We start from the raw sequence: 19,680 nt of genomic DNA, 5'->3' as shown, positions 1-19,680 counted from the left end.
ACTTTATATTTGTGTAGCTGTTTACAGATCACAAAGCGTATTGCTACACCCTGTCCTTTCATAAAACAACTTGGTGAAGTAGTCAGGGGAAGTATTAGCATCATTACAACTCCCCACCCTTTGTCCAACCGTTTTTATATTAGTAAAAGAAGTTCAGCAAGGATAAGAGATTTGTCCAAGGTCATTCAGTAAAAGGATGCCTCTATTCCAACTTATCATCAGACACCATCTCCACCCTCAGTGCCTCAAAGACCATTTCTAGAGGACATCCAAATCTGCATTTTCATCCTAAACACGCAAGCACGAACTCTCTCATCTGAGACACAGGTGTTTCCATGTTCGCTCACATGCCACCTCCCCATCCCAACATTTGCTGTTCTGCAGTAGTACCATCGCTCTCAGACATCCAGGGTGGAACACTGATCTTAGCCCGGACTCTTTTCCTCATCCTCCCCACTCAAGTTTAAATCATGCCTGTTCTCTGTAACACAGATCAACTGACAGCTTCCATTGTAGTGAGCACACAGGCATCTGTTTGACTTGGCCCTTCCCACTTTCTCAACCTTACTTGGACCTCATCATTTTATGTTTACCATTCCAATATTTGCCTACAGATTTTCCTGCCTCCAGCCTCTCCCTCTCCAGTTCTTCTGCCCCATTATAAATTATTCTCCCTAAACCACCACATCATATCAGCACTGTGTTCCTAAGTTTGCAGCAACTCCAAAGCATCTCTTGGATAATGCTCAAGATACTCAGACACAATGAAACTATCTCTCCAACCCCATCTTCCATTACTCTTCTATAACACTAATATTTGCTTGATCTTTCAATTTCCCCCAAATCCGTGAGGGACTTTCAATTCCCCTCCGCTCCACTAAGGAGCTCCAACAGCGAGACTCTGGCCTTGTATGCCTTTGCTCACAACGTTTTCCTTCTTCCTCATCCTCCCCAACCCCTGGCCTCCACTGCCAGATTGTAAAACCTCCGAGAATGATCATTACACCTCATGTCTATTTCACCACAGTGCACGCCAAAAGCAACGCCTTGCCCAGCACACACATCCAGACAAAGCTGACTGACAATGAACGAGAAATCTCAAGATCACAGGCCCTTCTGAATAAGGAGATGGGGTGTGAGGTTCTTCATACACAAAGAGGACATTACACAGAAGTCAGTCATTTAATATATATTTATTGAGCATCTTTTACGTGCTCTGAGTATCGTGCAGTAGCTTGATAATTTGTCTTGAACCACTGTAGTATCATATGGCAAAAATATTTAAAACCGTACTCCTGAATTTTCTTCTAAATTTCCAGGAAGAGTGCTGTTTGAATTTCAGTTACTTTTAAAGACCTGAGATAATTCTTGTTTAGGGAGGAGATGGCAGAGAAAGGACAAGGATTAAAACTTATTTAAACCAACTGAACCCAGGCACGGGACTGATATGTTACTCTGGTGTCTCTCTCTCTCTCTCTCTCTCTCTCTCTCTCTCTCTCCCCTCCCCCCCTTCCATCCCTCCCTCCCCCCCCCACACACACTTTTAATTAAAACAAAATATGTAATACAAGTTGAGGTTGGAGTTTTAAAGAATCATTTCATTTTCTGAGTTGTTCAGCAGCAGCATAAAAGCAGACAGTGTTGAAGGAAAGACCACACTTGGGCCACACAACAAGATTCCAGGCAAATACCCATCACAGGACATACCCTAACTTTGGTTCTGTTATGAAGGATCTGGGCTCTTCTCCTCCCTCCTTTCTCAGATTTGACACTTCTCAAAAGTAGCATGAATGGGGCCGGCCCGGTGGCTCAGGCGGTTAGAGCTCCGTGCTCCTAACTCCGAAGGCTGCCGGTTCGAATCCCACATGGGCCAGTGGGCTCTCAACCACAAGGTTGTCAGTTCGATTCCTCGAGTCCCGCAAAGGATGGTGGGCTGTGCCCCCTGCAACTAAGATTGAACACGGCACCGTGAGCTGAGCTGCTGCTGAGCTCCTGGATGGCTTAGTTGTTTGTAGTGTGTCCTCTCAACAACAAGGTTACCGGTTTGACTCCCGCAAGGGATGGTGGGCTGCGCCCCCTGCAACTAGAAAAGGCAACTGGATCTGGAGCTGAGCTGCACCCTCCACAACTAAGACTGAAAGGACAACAACTTGACTTGGAAAAAAGGCCTGGAAGTACACACTGTTCCCCAATAAAAGTCCTGTTCCCCTTCCCCAATAAAATCTTTAAAAAAAAAAAAAAAGTAGCATGAATGTAGAGACAATTTTGAAATTCCCTTCCAATTCCTTCCTACTCTGTGAAATGGGCACTGGACTACGGAACAGCTGGTACAGAGGTTACGGCACAGAGAGATGATGAATATAGTTTTGAGGTCATGTCTTTCAACACTGAGAAAGGCTGGCTGCCTCTGTGATTCTAATCCTCCTAAAAGGCTTCCTCTATGAGAAGCAAACTCTAGATTCAAGATAAAAGGTTTTCCTTTATCATTGAATATTTGGAACTTCATTCCAGATTCGCCCTTGCCTTCTTTTATTTGTAAATACAGGAATTCCCCTTCTTACTTTGCAAGAATATTGTGCTTCACGATAATACGTAAAGTGTCTAGCTCTGGCACTAAACAGACAATAAGTAGTGGCTGATTTTATTTTCAGATTCCTTCCTTGGTATAAGATTTTCCTGGGTTGTTGCTGCTAACTGAAGTTATGAACCCAAACTCAACTCAATCTCAGATTGTCTAAATTCCACACTTAATTATCACAAAAACCCAACTGCCTGGAACGAGGGTGAATAAGGGATATGCAGGCAACACAGGTCATTTAACACCCTTGCCCTGGCTTTATGAGGGTGAACGTCAATTATGCTGGTTTAATCAACAAAAGGATCTTTGGGTTCACAAAGTAATTCACAAAGCTGCAAACCAGTAACACCATAAAGAATCGGCAGATACATTATAGGGGAAAGGGCTTCCTCAGAGAGATTACTGCGCTTATTGTTCAAACAATTACATACGATTTATCTCTTTTTATAGTTATACTATATATAGAGTTTATAGTCACCATAGATTTTGGGCAACTCAGGGAATGGACCTATAGAAAATTTATCTTCATATCTACACTACCTTACAGTTTCTAATAAACACACACGCAGTTTAATCTATGCCATACTTGTCTCAATAGGGTTCTGAATAAATCAAACAAAGGAAGCTGACTATTTCAACTGCTGGGAAAACACAGCTTTGAATAGAATCAGCAGCTATCAGACAAGTACAAAGTGTAACAAGAACCTGGTCCGACCCTCCTATCAGACACTCAGAATTCTTATATCCCTCCAATCTGAGGAAAGAATAAAATTCATTTACAGTAACTCATACATTTTTAACTTGGGAGTTTGGACAACCAGCAAATTATTATGCTAATATATAAGACACAGTCCTAACAAGTTCACTCTACCAGGCATACATATATTTTAAAACAAAAAGACAAAATTAGCTGATTTAAGATTTAAAGCAAAAGTCTCAAACTGTACTGCAGCCACAAATCAATGCCTACATATGGGTTTTTTTCAGCCCACACGTTAATGTTTCCAAAAAATAAATTTTAATTGTCAGCATTTAAATTGGAAATTTCATATAAAGTTTCTTAATCCTGTTATCAAATGCCACTCTCTTAGGGGAAAAAAAATTAGATGTGACAACATTGGATACAGATTCCCAACAAAATCACTTCAATTGAAATCCGAGTTATCCCTTTAAACTGGCCTGTGCTCTCCAGCTTGCTCCAATCTCCAGCCAGTCCCATTTTACAGATGGGGAATCTAAGCTTAGAGATTCTCAAAACCACAGAGCTAGCAAAAAGTTTGGGAATATAGCTAACTCCAGGACTTGCACTCTTAACCATTCTGCAACTTGACCTCCAAATAAAAGGTAGTTAACGTTAAAAGAGATATTTAAAGTACCTGTACATGAAGTTTATACCTGCTTTGTTCACAACAGCCTAAAATCTGGAAGCAACCCAAATATCCAATGGACAAATTGTGGTACGTCTATACAATAATAAGTATTCAACTGTTACTCAAAAAGACGTGAATAAATCTCAAAAGCATTAAGTAAAAGCAGCCAGACTCAAAAGACAACACATCCTATGACTGCATTTATATGAAATTCCAAAAAAGACAAAACCATAGGCATAGAGAGTAAAATTTGAAAACTCGGGGCCAGGGGTGAAGAGCAGCATGAGGAAACTTTTCGCAGTGATGGAAATGCTCCATATCATGACTGCAGAGATGGTTAGATGACTGCATATATGTGTCACAACTGAAAATTGGGTACATTTTATGTAAATTATACCTCAATAAAGCTGCTTTTAAAAAGACGTTGTTTAGAAAAATTCTATAAAACCACTGAGAAGAGTCTAACCATCTCCACCTGGGAAAGTCTGGGAAAGCTTCAGGAAGAGGTGAGCTTTGAATTGATCTCATCATAGAACCATTTTAAGGTGCATAAGAAGCAGAAAACACGGTATATAAGCAGTCACATTCTGCACTGTCTTTATGAGAAGTAGCATCTCTGAATACAAAGGAAAATGCTTCATAAAAGGAAAGAGATGGATAGAGATGGATAATTAGTATTTGAATAGGTATCAAAGACAAGTTGATCCTACAAGATTTCCCAAGAGGGACTCACCTCAGACATATATTGTTGTTCATACGCAAAAGCAGCAGATAGTGTGAAAGAAGTTTTGTTTTTAAATAAAGCAAAAGGAAAAGGAAGAATCAAAAAGGGGAAAAGGCACTCAAGGGAATAAAGGTGGAATGAAGAGGAGGAGGTGAAATAAAGACTAGGGGCACACTGGGTCAGAATCAAAGGTACCTTGGTACCGACAGATTAGAAGAGAGAAGGGAAGCGTGTCAGAACCTGAGGGATTAAAAGTAAACGTAAAAACTGGGGAAAAAGACCAACCAAAGTCAGAGCTACAGAGAAAAGAGCCCAGCGACTTGACGGCAGGCCCAGGAGAATTAGCGGACAAGGAGAAAGCAAGAAAGTTCTTTTCTCCTAAATCTCGCAAAGTAGTCTCCTCCCGCGCGTCCATCTGCTCCTTCCCACCCCCAGTCCCCCACCCCCTTAGGTGAAGCCCTCTCACACCCAACCCCATCCCACACGCTTTGCACACTTTTTATACCTCCTGGACTTAACGAGAATGCTTCCTTCACTGGTCTTCAAACCCAATTCAAATGCCACCTTTTCTGTGGAGCTTCTCCAACTTTCCCAGGCAGTTAGTAGTCCCTCTTCCATATTTTCAGAACATGTTGTTCTAAACATTATCACAATGTTGAGCTGCAATGTCTGTCTCCTCTACTAGTCTACGGGCAGCTCCAAAAGTGGATTCGATAGTAAGAAGGAAAACGCTTACTAAAAAGCAGTTCCAAAAACTGTCAAGGCCATCACATCTTACACAACACACGGAGGACGCTAGGAGCCTTGCTGTTTGAAGGGAATTCTACAAGCGCATCTTTTGAACAAGAGTACATCCACCCTACCCCTGGTTCTTCCCCAAACCGTCCAGGACTTTCTCTGAAGTCTGATTTCTGTAATGCATCTCATTTTCTCGGTGCATGGCAAACAGAATTGAGAAGACAAACTGCATGAGGAACGGCGTGTAGCAAAGGAGTGGCTTCCTCTAAAAAAGGCGCACCTTAAACTCTCAACGGCAGAAGACTTTACTGAAGAAAATGAGCAACAACAAGAATCTGAAGAGAACTGGAGCAGGACAAGAAGTCAGCAAGCTCATGACTTTCATGGGAAACTGTCAAAGTCAGCAATACCCAGAGATAAGTGACAACATGACTTTGTAACAAAAGCTGTGAAAGTGGTTTTGGTATTAAAAGGACAAAATGACAGGCTGATCAGTTGCTGGGAATAAGTAGGGAGTGACTAGTTTAGAAAGTTGTTTAGGGAAGAGTGTTTCAGTATAGATTTTGGAAGAAATGTCATGAACTGGTGAAAAGGCAAACAAGGCTTGGCTGGCGACGGAATGGGGTGGTACTGCAGTCACAAAGAACCACTGCATTCCCCTGCATCAAACTCGAAGTCTAGCCCTCCCCACCGTGGTGAATCAGAATTACTAGCAAGAATGATTTTACCACAGTGCTTCCTTCCAAAAGGGGACCCTGATATATAGATGAACAATTATCCCAAACCGCTAAGAAATGAGATTCCTCTCACATTTGCCAAGTGTGCCAAGAGCCAAACACAAATCCAAAGGACAAAGGACAAGGTTTTTTTGTGCCTGGAAGGAGTATTCAACAAGGCTAACCAATGGAATTTATCTGACAAAAAAGTTAAAAGCATTCAAGGGATTTTTTGACATCACCAAAATAGCCTCTATATAAACTTTGTTAAAAAGGGTCAGTTTTTAAACGAAGGCTTTCTATTTGCGCAGATGGTGATTAATTCCTCCCTTCCAACTAAGAAAAGTCCAACATCTCTACTAACAGCAGACTGGCTTTATTACCTTCCAGATAAACAGTTTTTAGCATCATTTATTTAAACAGTTCAGAAGCACTAAAAAGTGTTCAGAGACAGGGGGATATAGAAATACGAGGCCGACTCTAACCTTAAGGAGCTCACCTGTTAAATGGTAGAGAAATACTGTAGAGTAAGGCAAGTGCTAAAAAGATTAGCACTAAGAAGCAATAAAGCCAAGAGAAAATCGAATCCAGATTTGAGAGGTGGTTCCAAGCAGCCCAAAGTGTTAGCATACATATTCAAAGTGCAAGAGCTGAGAACACAATTTCCCAATATCCCTCTGTGAGACAGAAAATATCATTAATCTTGACCATTACAAATTAATAAACTGAGTTACCCACAGTCACCAAGCCAAACAGTAGGTTAACTAGAACTAGAAAGTAGACGATACAGTTTTAGGTTAAAATATGTTTTCCTTTCTAAACTTTCAGACTTGCACTTGAAATCCAGTTCACATAAAAAAAACAACGGGAAAATATCACATTAAAACAAAGAAAAAAGCTGACAAATTAAGGATTTGCCTGTGTGATATTTTCAGGTTAAGGCATCTCTGCTTCAGTGGGCACTTAGCATCACTTGACATTTTCCAAGGAGGTGTGGTGCAACCTGTATCTTTCTGGGTCTGATTTGAAAAAGTATCCTACCCTACTTAGGTAATTCTATAAATATCTCAGGCACCAGCATAATCAATGTGGCTTCCAAATGAATTATTTTATATACTATATGTACATATACATATACACACATATGTATAAACACGTGTATATATATACACATATATGTATGTATATATGAGCTAGCTGTGTTGACTCATCACTTGACTAACAGCTCTTGAAACAGCTATACGAGGTTTTGTAAGGAATGATATGATAAATGCACTTTTAAACTTCAATGGGACCATACCCTTGAATATGTTAAGGTTCTTAGGTATCATATCTTAAAGCCAAAGTTTTTTCATTCTGAACGCATTTCTTAAATAGAACTTAATATTCCAACGTTCATTTGAAATGTGTTTTCAGGAAAACATCTATTTGCAAATGAAATAAAAATATAGAATACAAGGTTGCCATGTGCTCTAATTCTAAAAATTCTCCAAGGCAGGAGATATATACATGATGCACATGCTCAAATATTAATTCAAGTGAGTGTTTATGTTCTGCAATATCTGACATCAAAGTACTCAGAACCCAGTGACTGATGTCAGGAAACAGGGTTTGACCAACTAACTACAGCCTTCAACCACAGGCTGCTCTTGAAAATAAAGTTTTATTGGAATATGGCCCCAAACATGTTATCCATGGTTGTTTTCATGCTACAGTTTGCAGAGCTGAGTCATTGTGACAGAGACTATACGGACCACAAAAACCTAAACATTTAAGATTTGACTCTGTACAGAGGAAGCCTGTTGACCCCTACCTTAGAATCATCGGAACCAATGGTCTGACAAATTTATGTCCAGCCTAAGAGTTTATCTACCCTGGAAGATGAACTGAAATATGGTGAAAAAGAATTCTGCCCAAAAAAAATCCAAGTAGAAACCCACATGGAACATTTGCTGATTCAAAGTCACAAAACTGTCACTCTTAACTAAAAAATAAACTGTAAAAGCAATCATAAAATAAACTTTAAAAGCGACTGGTCCTCTCAATCTTTTAAAAACCGCACTGCGTTAAAGAATCAACATAGAAGTTCATCGTACCTGTACTGTCACTTGTACTTAGTTAACCACCACCAGGAACCATACTAGTTGTTCCTTTACTCCTTATGCTAACATCCAAGAACCCACACACAATGAATGAACTAATAAACTAACTAGGACAAAGTCTTTGTAAAAGTTTCTTTTCCCTTGCCATGACAGACAGAGAATGGGATGGCAAGTGGAGCATACAAAAATCTCTTCTTCTGGATGTAGTTAGCCTCTTCTTTGCTTACGAGCTTAAAAACCCCAAAGATGCTAGATCAGTCATATAAAAGAATTACACCCAAGTAAGTTCTAGCGGATCTATTTGCCATTCTTAGAATAAGAGGGGAAAAAATAAGCTAATGTTTTTATTTGCTGTTAAAGTTATATTTAAGTACTGAAGTCTACCACCTAAACAGGGATTATATTTTTACGTACCATTCTTAACAGAACTGTGAATCAACCATGTCAAATTAATAGAGAAACTGATAAATCATTTATTTACCAATTATTTTTTCTCCAGTTAACAAAATAGTAGACAATGCAAATACCTAAATGATACAGTCAACTCTTGAACAGCCCTCGCATGATATATCTGAGGCATGTTCCTACCCCTAAGTGCTTAACCAAAGATGCATCATCAACAGCCTGGTACCTTTGACAATACCAATGTAGTCACAGGTTGTAAGTTGATGTTAACATAAAGTTAAATTAAGCATTTAATAAAGCCAACAGGATGCCGAAACAATTAAAGTACAATTAGTGATTTTGTAACTACTCAAACCATTTCCCCCTTCTTCCGTGGTGTTTCTCCTAACTATTTTGGATTTAAAAAGACAACTGGAAAAAATATTTAAAGTGCAATCAAGGGACAGTTTACCACAGATAACAAGATTTACCCAGAAGTCTTATTTTCTGCTTTTTAAAAAGTCAGATCTTGATCCTATTTCTCACCTGCAGGTTATTATTCGCAAGACAACGTCCTAAAGAACCTTCAAACCTAACGTAATTTTCTCATTAAGTTCATTTACACGAGCTACCAATGTGAAGGGGGCAAATTAAGACTAGGGGTTGGGGGTGAGAGACTGATCTTTAGAAGGTATCTTGATGAAAAAATGGAAACCCCGACAAGCCCTTAACTTTGTCTGTTTTCCTAGTCCTGGTTTTCTCGGTGCAAAATCCAGAAAAGCAGAACTTCCTCCTCCCTGTCTGACTCTATCTGAGGCCTGGTGTAGAAATTCAGACCTCTAGTTATCCAAGTACCTTCTTAAGGTAGTCTTAAAGCTCAAGTCCGCTCAGAAACAGCGAAAGGTTTACTATCTTGATTTAGAGGTCAGTTACAGGGTTTGGCAGCCCGGCTTGTCAGGAAGCGTAGGGCCGAGTAAGAGCGAGAATCCAGAGACTGAGCTCCATCTAGTCCCAGGAACCACCCCCAGGGGCGGCTGGACTGCCCTCGGTACTTCCCTGCCTCCTCTGCTCGGGTGGGGAGAGCGGCGGGTCGGGGTGAGGCTCCCCTGAGCTACTTCCTGGTCCGATCGGACTCGCCTTCGGACACCCGAAGCGCCCCCAGCCCGGCTCCCGCGCCCTTTGCCCTGTCTCCTCCCCTCTCAGGGACCCACCACCACCGGTCCCCTCCCATCTAACATGGCCGCCCCACCCGGCCCACCCCCGACACAGCCTAACCAATTGGGGTCCCGCGGCACCGCCTCCCCTACGCCCATTGGTGAGACTGCCCCCGTCTGCCTGCCCTATTGGACGGCAAGGCCTGCCACTCCTCGTCGAGGGCTCCGCCTCCGAGCAGCTTCAAGCTGCTTTGAGAAGACATATAAACAAATCCCGGGAGGGAGGCCCCTCTTGCCTATCGCTGGGGCGGGGACGGAAAGGGGGATCAACTACGCCCGAGACACCCCTGCCTGGACCCCTCTACCCCCAGCCAGAGCTTCCCCGTCTCCTGCCAGCCCGGTTCCAACCTTTGTGGCTCCGGCCCTTACTCACACGCCCCTCTCTCTCCTCCTCCCCCGCCAGCCTCGCTTCCCCTCCCTTCCCCGGCCCCTCCCACCCGCTCGCTTCTCTGACAGGCCGGTTGCAGGCAGCCACGGCCCCGGGCTCTGAGGCAGCGGTGAACGAGCTGGCGGCCCGGCAAGGCGGACGCCCGGTGCTGCCCATCCCTGGCCTAGCCTGCCTCCCGCCTGTGGGTCCCGTCTACCGCCGCCCCGCGCTTTTATATAACTCCCGGGCCGAGGGTGGGGGAGGGGGCCTGGAGCCCCCGTGATCGGCAGGCGGCAGCCTGCGGCCCGCGCGCCCCTAGACTCGGCCCTGGTCCCGGCCCCCGCCCCGTGCCGGCCCGGCTCAGAGCCCCGGCGCTGCTGCCTCCTAGGCCAGCGGCCCTCCTCCGCCCCCCGCCTGGCTCGTCCCCCAGCCCAAGCCCTTGCGGGCTACGGGCTGCAGGCAGCGGCGCTCACCTGTGGGTGTGGGGTGGCTCAGGGGCTGGGTCCGGTTCCGCTGCAGGGGCCGCGGCCCCTCTCCATGCTGCCTCGGGTTTGTTTTGTTTATGTCCTTCCTGACGGGTTCCCGGAAATCGCGTGACTCGCCCCCCTCACGTGGGCCGCGGCGAGGAGGAGGAGGGAGGCGGGGGCCCGCCGGCCTCCGGCCAATCGCAAAGCGTTCTACAGCCCGGCCAATGAGGAGCTCGGCTCAGCAGGCACCCCTGTCACATGACGCCGGAGGGGCGGGTTGCCGGGATAAACCAGGAAGAAGGGGGCGGAGCGTGGACTCCGCGCCCGCCACTGCAGCGTGGGCGGGGGCCATCTCTGACATCCAGCCCCACGCACGTTGTAGAGGATGTTCGTTTACGGAGGCTTTTCACATGCAGCGTTTTGTCTCATCGCTCAACTACGCGGTTGGGCCTGACGTGTCCGTATGCCCATTTTACAGTTCAATGAAACTTGAAGGGAACTACGGGAACAGAGGGCATTAATTAGAAGGGGGATTGTATCGACTTTGTTTTATAAATATCCTACCCATCTGAATGTAATTCACTGAGAGACTGACCTTGCCTTCAGTCGTTCAACTAGTATTCACTCCACTAATTCATTCAACTAATGGTCATTGTGCCTCAGACACGGGGATAATCAGATTGCGTGCACCCTTAAGAGAGACAAGACCTTTACACAAACTATACTACTAGAAGCGCTTGGATGAAAAAAGCCTTCGTAACACGTGGGCTTGAAGTTTTCTTGTGCTTCCTAATCCTATTAATAGCGATAGCGACCCTTTATCATTGAAGGGGTACTATGTGGGGGACTTATTGCCTCAGTTAGTTATTCCTACAAGCTCCTGCAGTGGTAATACACCAATTTTCAGACGGGGAAATTAAGGCTCAGAGGGGTTAAGTTAAACTTAAGGTCAGGCAGCTAGTAAATGACCCAGCTATCACAGCCTGTGTTTCCAGACTACTTTTCTACTTCTGAGCACAGAACAGAAATCTGATTTTAGTAAGCATAGGGAATGTAGGATTCGGGGACTGAAATGCTTGGCCAGGTTCCTTCAGGATGCGTTTTGTCTTAGGAGTAACCGACTTTGAACACGTAGCTCTTCTTTGCATTGATCTAAGGAAGGTGTATAATGTCAACGTCAAAGCAAAGAACTTTGGAGTGCAAAAGACTTCTATAACAAGCTTCAAAAGGACAGGGACTCAGTGTGTTGTTTGTCCTCTACCTTTATCCAGGTTTATCCTCTACCTGGCACACAGGCAGTCATTAAATACTGGCTGAATAACAACCTGGATTTGGATCCCTGCTCTCTACCACATGTGAACCAGCACAAATTATTCGATTTCTGCAAGGCTCCTCTATAATATGTACCTCATGGGGCTGATGGTACTTATCACTGAGAATTCAGTGAAAAAATTCATATAAGCTCTTACCATAGTACATTACGTATAGTGAACAATTAATGAATGGTAGTACTATTACTGGATTGTTTCAAACACATCCTAGATCTACTGTAGATGAAATAGCAAGTAAGGATAACTCCAGACTTTAGCAGCTCAACATCCACTAAAATAGTACTTCTGTACACAATATTAGTAGGAAGATATATGTAAATACCTAAGAGAAAAGTAAATCTCACTTCTGCATCCTTCAAAATGCCTTAAGATCTCAATACCCAATGAAGGAATATTTTCCCTACTGCACGGTAAATAGCATTTTTTTTCTTTTTTAAGTCTAACATATACATTCTAATTTTCCATATCAACTGGAGTTTAACATTGAAACCCCAATAGAAAAACTAGCTTGGGAAGTTTGTGCCATGCTCCTCTCACTCAGTCAATGAAATTCATTTCTTGGAATACACCACACGCTATCCTCTCTTTTAATACTATTTTTGGAAAAACTCCAGCAGATGGTTAGCTTTGCCATTGTTACACTGCTCTTGGGACACAGGCATTTTCACCGCCTCTACCGGGCACCAGTTCCTTGGAGCCAAGGACCAGCCTTATCCTTCTAGCACTAGGCTGTGCCCATTGAAGGCGTTTACTAGTGAATTACCTTGGATTCTCACCTTTGCATCTTCCATTGTCTTGGAAAGGAAAGAGTTTTGGCTAACAGAGACCTTTCGATCAAGGTTTGTTCGTGACTATATCATGTTCTGAAGTGAATGAAATCACTGACTGTTAATTAATCTGTGTTTCCCTGGGTGTTATCCTGCCAGATTATGCCACAAAGTTGACTGGAAGTTGGGGCTCTGGAATAGCACTGGCCTGAGGTTCAGGAGGCTCTTCTTGTTCTAGCCACAAAGTATTTAGTAACCAACTGCCATCGCCACTTCCAAAGTGCTTAACCTTGCTCCTGCAGAATCATATTGGGACAGCCTGAGTCAGAAAAATATGTTTTACAAGAACATGAGACAACAGGGAGAGCAAAACAATACTTAGGGCTCCACTGAATTCTTAAAAATAAATTAGCTCCTTTTTTGAGTAGGTAACATATACATGGCACAAAATTCAAAAGGTAAAAATGGTACAGTGAATATTAAGTCTCCCTCCCACCCGTGTTCCCCTTCTCAGAAGCAACCAGTTTCCCACTCTGTGTATCTTTCTAGAGATATTCTTTGTCTACGCAGACATTTCGCCCACTTTAAACCTAGATGTATTTGGAACACTGTTATTGCACCCGAGACCCCAATTTGAACTTGACCAACTATGAAGTCCAGGGTGAGAGGCTGGACCTCTCTGGGTTCCAAGTTCCTCACCAGCAGGGATATGGACTAGAACCGGATGTTCCCCACAATACTTCTAACTTTAACATTGAGTTCTCTTAAAAAAACTAAAGCAGTTGCCATAGGTCCTAACTTTCCTTATGGCCTAAAAGGTTAAGCTTCATGTGTGTACGTCTTCGCTCGAGCACAGACTGAGCCCAGCCTGCTGATTATGCCTACGCCTTCTAAGTAAGTGTTATCCTTTTGCATCTAAGTGTTTCCTTTCAGAACCCCCTGGACCTGTGTGGTATGTTAAGATTTCACAGCTTCAGAAGTGAGATGAATTAATTCAAAGCTGGAAGATCTCCAGGAAAAGCTGTGTCCTTCTGTTACTTCTAAAAACCGATTTTCTTCCTGAGAAGACGAGCATTGCTGAGGCTGAATCTAAAAGATATACTAATTGATGGCTGGCAGTGGGTACCCATGCCTCATTCATCTTTCCTAAAAGATATTCTTTGGGGGAAGAAAAAAGATAGGTTCTTCCCATGCCTTACCTCTCTCAAGAGGACATAGTGTTAAGTGACAGCTCTGAGCTTCTGTTTCTCACTTCTCCCAGAAAGCACCAAATTCAGTCCAGAATGCTTTTCCCTAGTCTACCATTTACCTGATTCCTCAGTCTCCATCCCTAGAACCAGGCCGGCCCTGGGATAGGAGCTTAATAACCACTGGTGATCTGAATGCACAGATTAACACCCCAAACCCTATTCATCCTCCATGACTCGAGATCCCACATCTTCATCTATTTCTGCCCTCATTAATCTCCTTTCCTCTGCCTCCCAACTGAGCACTTAATGGACTTATTACTTTGTATTATTCACATCATGTGCCTTGATTATCATTTCTTCAATTAAATCAAGTGCCTAAACGCTAATATATCCTTGAATTATGGAGCATGCGAGGCATTGTCATTAGATGGCATATTCAAGTCTGTGTTTAGGGAGGAGTAGAGGAAGGGAAGGGAGAGAAATAAAGAGAGTGACATTTGTTGAGTGCCTAATGGGTACACAAAGACACAGTCCTTGCCCTGGAGGAACGTGGAACCTGGTAAAGCAGACTAAGATGGAAAGCCAACATCACGAGAGAGTTTGCAAGAGGGGTGGCCCTCGGGCGGTTGTAAAGAACATGACAAATGTGGGTTTCAAGGCCACTTTCTCGCAGGACCGGATGCATAACAGGGGCTCCCCAGTGCTGGTCGCCCCTCCCCACGTCCACCTGCCAGGGGGAATGTGACTGGAAGCTTCTGAGAAGACAAGCAGCAGCAGAGAAGGGAAAGTCGCATGGTTAAGAGAAAGCAGCAAGCAACTCAGACTGTTTTCTGATTCCATTATTTTCCGGCACTGTCCCTGTTCCGTCTGTTTCACTAAGACTGAAAACTTCTAGGACAACTAATAGTTCCTGTGGGTTTTGTTTTTTGGTTTTGTTTTTTGCCAGTGCCGAGCTGAACACACACTGTTAGTATCAGCAACTCTGATAGCAAACCAGGAAGCGAGGGAGCGAGAACAATCTAGCATTTGTTGTCGGAAAGACTCCCAGAGGACAGGTACAATGAGACATTCTTGTCGGTGAGGCCAGAAGTAGGACGATAAAAACACAAAGTGGAGGAACAGATTGATAAGAAGCAGGAACCAAGACCTGTAGCCATAATAGTTTGTTGAACCACAAATGGACACACACGCCAAAGGACCCAATTTGGTGTCAAACTGTGATGCTGGGTTTCCAAATAGAGGAAGTAAACAGTTCAGAGAGATTGCTATGGGAAAGAAATACATCATAAAATGTTTAGAAAATTGAGGGTGACATTGGGGGGGTCGTCTGTATCCAACTGTTTCCCCCCCACAAGTTCACAAGGTCATAAATTTTCTTCACGCTACAGCAAAACCGGGACGGTGCCCAGTAGTTTTGTTTTCATCCTGTTTTCAGAAGGCCCGGTTCAAGAGTGAGATGTGTAAATGGGTCCGATATCCTGCAGCTGCACTCACACTCCTGTCACGGTGAGACATAAAGACATGAACAAACCTGAATGGCAACTGGAGATTGTGTTAGGAGGGGCAGTACCGGGGGGAAACCTTGCCCTCACTCAGCCCTGTAACTCAGTGGCCACCTGCCTTTCCATACGCACCCTGAGGGCACCTGCTCCCTGCCAACCTGGGCAGTGCACCCATCACTCATGCTCAAGTCAAAGAGTCTGGCTGCAGGAGTCCCAGAGAGCTGGCTACAGCTCTTTCCCGCTGCCCCTACAACCAGTTGGCTGGACGTGAGGGGGCTTCTTGCCCACTTACCCAATCCCAGCGTGGCAAAAGAAACTTCACCTTTGGGAAAACTGGGAGTAGCACTGGGAATTGAAGAGGGATTAGGAAAACGTGGGGGGAATTCTCTCCCCCTAACAAAGGAAGTGTAACAGGTTAGGGCTCCAGCAATCGCCACGAGAACAGGGAGGACCCTGTTGGTGGTTTTCTTCTCTCCTCCCTGGGTGAGAAGAGGAGTTGGGAGTACCACTCTCTGCCCTGCCCTGGCCCAGTTACAATTTGGTGACGTGTGAGACAACACCTGTAGATTCCTTAGGGCCTGGCACACAAACACCAGGTAAAGGTTCGCAATTGCTGTCATTATTGACAGTGGTTCTGAGCTTTTCTGGGGATCCGATGAAAGCCACAGACTTCCTCTCCAGAAAAACGTACACAAGTATACATGCATCTAATTTTGCAGGTGATTTCCAGGAATGTGCAGATATGTGTGTAATGCCCTATTCGGACCCACCAAGGTCAGAGGGACACACTCCAGTGTGCAGGCACAGCTGCATCACTTGTGGGGCCAAGTGCAAAAGGAAGACGTAGGGACCCTTACTCAAAAGTATTAAGTATCCTGACGATAACAGAGCATTAAACCAGGTGCGGGGCCACCTGAGGGTGGAGCAGGGGTCCCAGGCTCATGAAGCTGGCTCAGCAAGACCTCAGAGCTCCACGTCAGACAGCTGAAGCTTGACCAGTACTTGACGTAAACGCAACAGCTAGAAAATGGAATTCACAAAATGTTCATTTGAGAGCGGGCCTCCCACAGGACTCGCAACAAATTAAATAACACTTATTGTGCACCTACTGTGTGCAAGGTTACAGGGATCTCACCGTTGAACAAGCCAGGGATCCAGCCCAGCAAAGCTTTTGCAACCTCAGGGAAAACACCCTGTAAATTATACAGTTGGGTGACAGAAATAAGCAAAGGCTGGTCTGGAACCCCAGAGGGGTCACAACTTGAGAAGGGAGGAGGTGGGCGAGTGCCTCCAGGGCCTGACTCTGGGGTCAGCGGGCAGAGCTGAGAAGGGTGAGAGGTGTTCCAGGTAGCGGGAGGCATTAGTCACTCAGCATCCTCAGCCACTAGAATACTGCTTTGAGTTGGCTCACGGAGGGGGGAGTGGGAGTTGGGGGGAAAAGGGCCAATGCATTTCACAAGGAGGGGGCTTTAACTGAAGCAGGGACACAGCCTGAATGAAAGACTTGCTTAGAGCAGTTGGGAGGAGAACAGTGGGGCTTTTTCTAGCCCGTGTGGCACCCCAGAACATTAATACCCCAGGCTTCCACTTTCCTATGTGGGCAGAATCAAAATCATTGCTCCCTTTTCATTTCCCCATGCTGTCGCTGTGAGCACCTACACAAAAGGAGGCCAGTTTTCTAAGCTGAATACTCAGTGCTGTCCTCACAATGAAAACGGTTAATCAGAATTGCTGTGTGAACCACTGGTTTTCATTGATTCAGAAGCACTTTAGTGCTTTAATAAATCTGGCTGACTTCACTTCCCCTGACTTTGAATTACTCTTAAAAAAAAAAAAAAAAAAAAAAAAAGTGTGTTATATAATGTTTAAAGTACTAACATTATTCTAACAATGGTCCCCCCCTCTGAAAACACCATTTCTTTTTCCTGATTATAATAGTAACACATACTCTCTGTGGAAAATTTGGAAAACACACCAAAGTTGTAAAATAAATAATCATTATCAACATTTTGGTCTATTCCCTACCAAGACTTCTGCTATGTACATAAGTTTAAAATCCCATTTTTTTCCTCCTAACATAATATTCTATTATATTTTGTTATTAAAGTAAGTTTTATTGTTTCTTCTTTTTACTGAAGCATTACATTTTCCCTGGAGAAAATGCTGGGGAAAAAAATAAAATTATTTTCAATTACCATCCAGAGGCAATGTTAATAGTTTTGTTGTCTTTTCACTCTCATTTCTAGGCATATATTCTGGGGGAAAAAATTATTAAGTTGGTGCAAACGTAATCACGGTTTAAAATGTTAAAAATAACTGCAAAAACTGCAATTAAATGCTCCGTGATATTCCTTCATTTGGATGCAGCACGACTTACCTAAGCGTCTCCCTATGTTGGGCATTAAGGTTACTTTCCATTAATTGTGCTGTGATAAATATCCTTTACAGTGGTGTTTTACATTGTGCTTTTTTTCCTTTGAAAAGTACGGATTTTCTACAATTAATTTCATCCATTCAACTCTTGAGAGACAGCTGAAATAAAGGGCTGGGGATAAATGTAATACGTAACTTTTGCTTAAGAGTCCATCTCCATTTTAAATACATTTTCCTCAAAATGAAAGAGAATTGCATTGATGGATGGGGTAATGAAACTATTCTAAAATCCTACATAGATATTTAAAAATATCATTTCAATATAGTTAATAAAGGAGCAACTAACTCTCCCAATTTTTGAAGATGAAAATCTTCCATGAGTCTGAGCAACAATTTAAAATAATTTCTTAATTCTAAATCTGCCTCAGCATGGCAGGACACTGACCACTGCTAAAAAACTGGCTAGAAGAAATGAACAAGAAAAGTGCTACTTCTGAAGCAACACCAACGAAAGATATAACAATTGTTGGGTCAGTGATAAGGGTATATAGACAGCACTGTATGTTTAAAGAAACAACAAAACAATGTTAAAAGAAATCAATGACTCTCTGACTCCATCTTCAAAAGCATGCTGCAAACACTTCCATTCTGGTACAAGAGCTAGTAGGTAGAACCTGGAAGGGCAGGGAGGATGTGGTCCAGACATTTATGCTACTATTGTTTCTAAGTCATCCATCTCCCTGCGAGAGCCCAGGCCTGGAGCCTGGTGCGTGCCTTGAATTTTTCTGTAACTCAAATACAAATGGCTAATCAAAATAGAAACCACATGTAGAAAACCCAATCAGGTGGCTGCTCTGCTGGGGCCTATCTTTACAGAAAAGTACGGTCAGTGGATCCTGGAAATTTTCATTTCTTTGGAAAATACCCTTTGTGTATTATAATTTACAAATCATCTTCACCACCATCATCTCATTTGGTGACAACCTCGTATAGCAGAAAGGGCAGGTATTATCCTCATTTCATAAAGGGAAAAACTAAGGCTCAGAAATTAAATGATTTGTCGCAAGTTACATAGCTAGCAAGTGATGGAATAAGACTGCACGCAAAGCTCGAGTCTACAGGTGGTCCCCGGAGGCCACACATGTTCACCTGGACAGGCTCTGGAGGCCCCACAAGGGAACTGGAAGAGGAAATATGACTCACAAGCATCCACCTCAGACGCTGGGTCATGGCATTAACAAAAGGGTTCAACTGTCAAGATGAGATGGGAACACACATGAGTTTATAGATTAACTGCACTGAATATTCTCAAGCCTTTCATAAATGAGGACCCAGGCTCAAGGGTTAAGTGACTTCCTAGGCAAAGGGATCTTGTTGAGTTTCCCTTACAAAATCTGAATTGATGTCATCATCCCTCATGTCATAGTAATACAGCCAGGTGGTGACAGTCACAGTACCTGGCCTTTCGGAGCTGGCACTCAATCTTTCTAGTTCCAATTTGGCTAAGAAATGAGCTCCTTTCCTCTTCATAGGCTTTATGTGGAGCCCATTATGGCCTCATTAGGATTAAGTGCCAGTAGGGTTTAGACCAGGGGTGTCCAAACTTTTCTCAACGTTTTTCACCAAGGGCCATATGTGGCAAAATACACTAACAGCCGGGCCACTCACTCGAGGTGAAGTACGTATTGCCTCACCTGGTTTATTTAAGTAACTACTAAATATATTTTTGAAATTTGCTGCGGCTTGCGGGCTGCAGTTGGCCCGCGGGCTGCAGTTTGGACACCCCTGGTTTAGGCCGAACCCTCTAGGTTCAGGCCTGAGCTGCTGCTTAATTTATTAGGGCCTTTTACCTTCTTA

The 19,680-nt window shown here is 43.7% G+C and overlaps 1 protein-coding gene across 5 annotated transcripts in view; it reads right to left on the bottom strand.

Annotated features, from left to right (window-relative positions):
• CREBRF (CREB3 regulatory factor) overlaps positions 1-10,808 on the bottom strand; it is a 52,492-nt gene extending 41,684 nt beyond the window's left edge. For 2 of the 5 annotated variants that reach the window (XM_088798775.1, XM_074313904.2), the window contains exons 1-2: positions 10,667-10,807; positions 1,708-1,948 (exon numbers count right to left, since the gene is read on the bottom strand). The gene's annotated coding sequence lies outside the window, so the exon portion shown is untranslated. Of the gene's footprint in view, positions 1-1,707; positions 1,949-10,666 lie in introns of all 5 variants that reach the window. The other 3 variants (XM_074313903.2, XM_019741404.3, XM_088798776.1) reach the window with 2 other exon arrangements.
• Positions 10,809-19,680: the final 8,872 nt, after the last annotated feature.

The sequence above is a fragment of the Rhinolophus sinicus genome, chromosome 5 (genome assembly GCF_057876585.1).
Source record: "Rhinolophus sinicus isolate RSI-liver-muscle chromosome 5, RSI-T2T, whole genome shotgun sequence".
NCBI lineage: Eukaryota > Metazoa > Chordata > Mammalia > Chiroptera > Rhinolophidae > Rhinolophus > Rhinolophus sinicus.
Note: the sequence above shows the minus strand (reverse complement) of the source record. Positions and strands in the feature narration are given on the sequence as shown.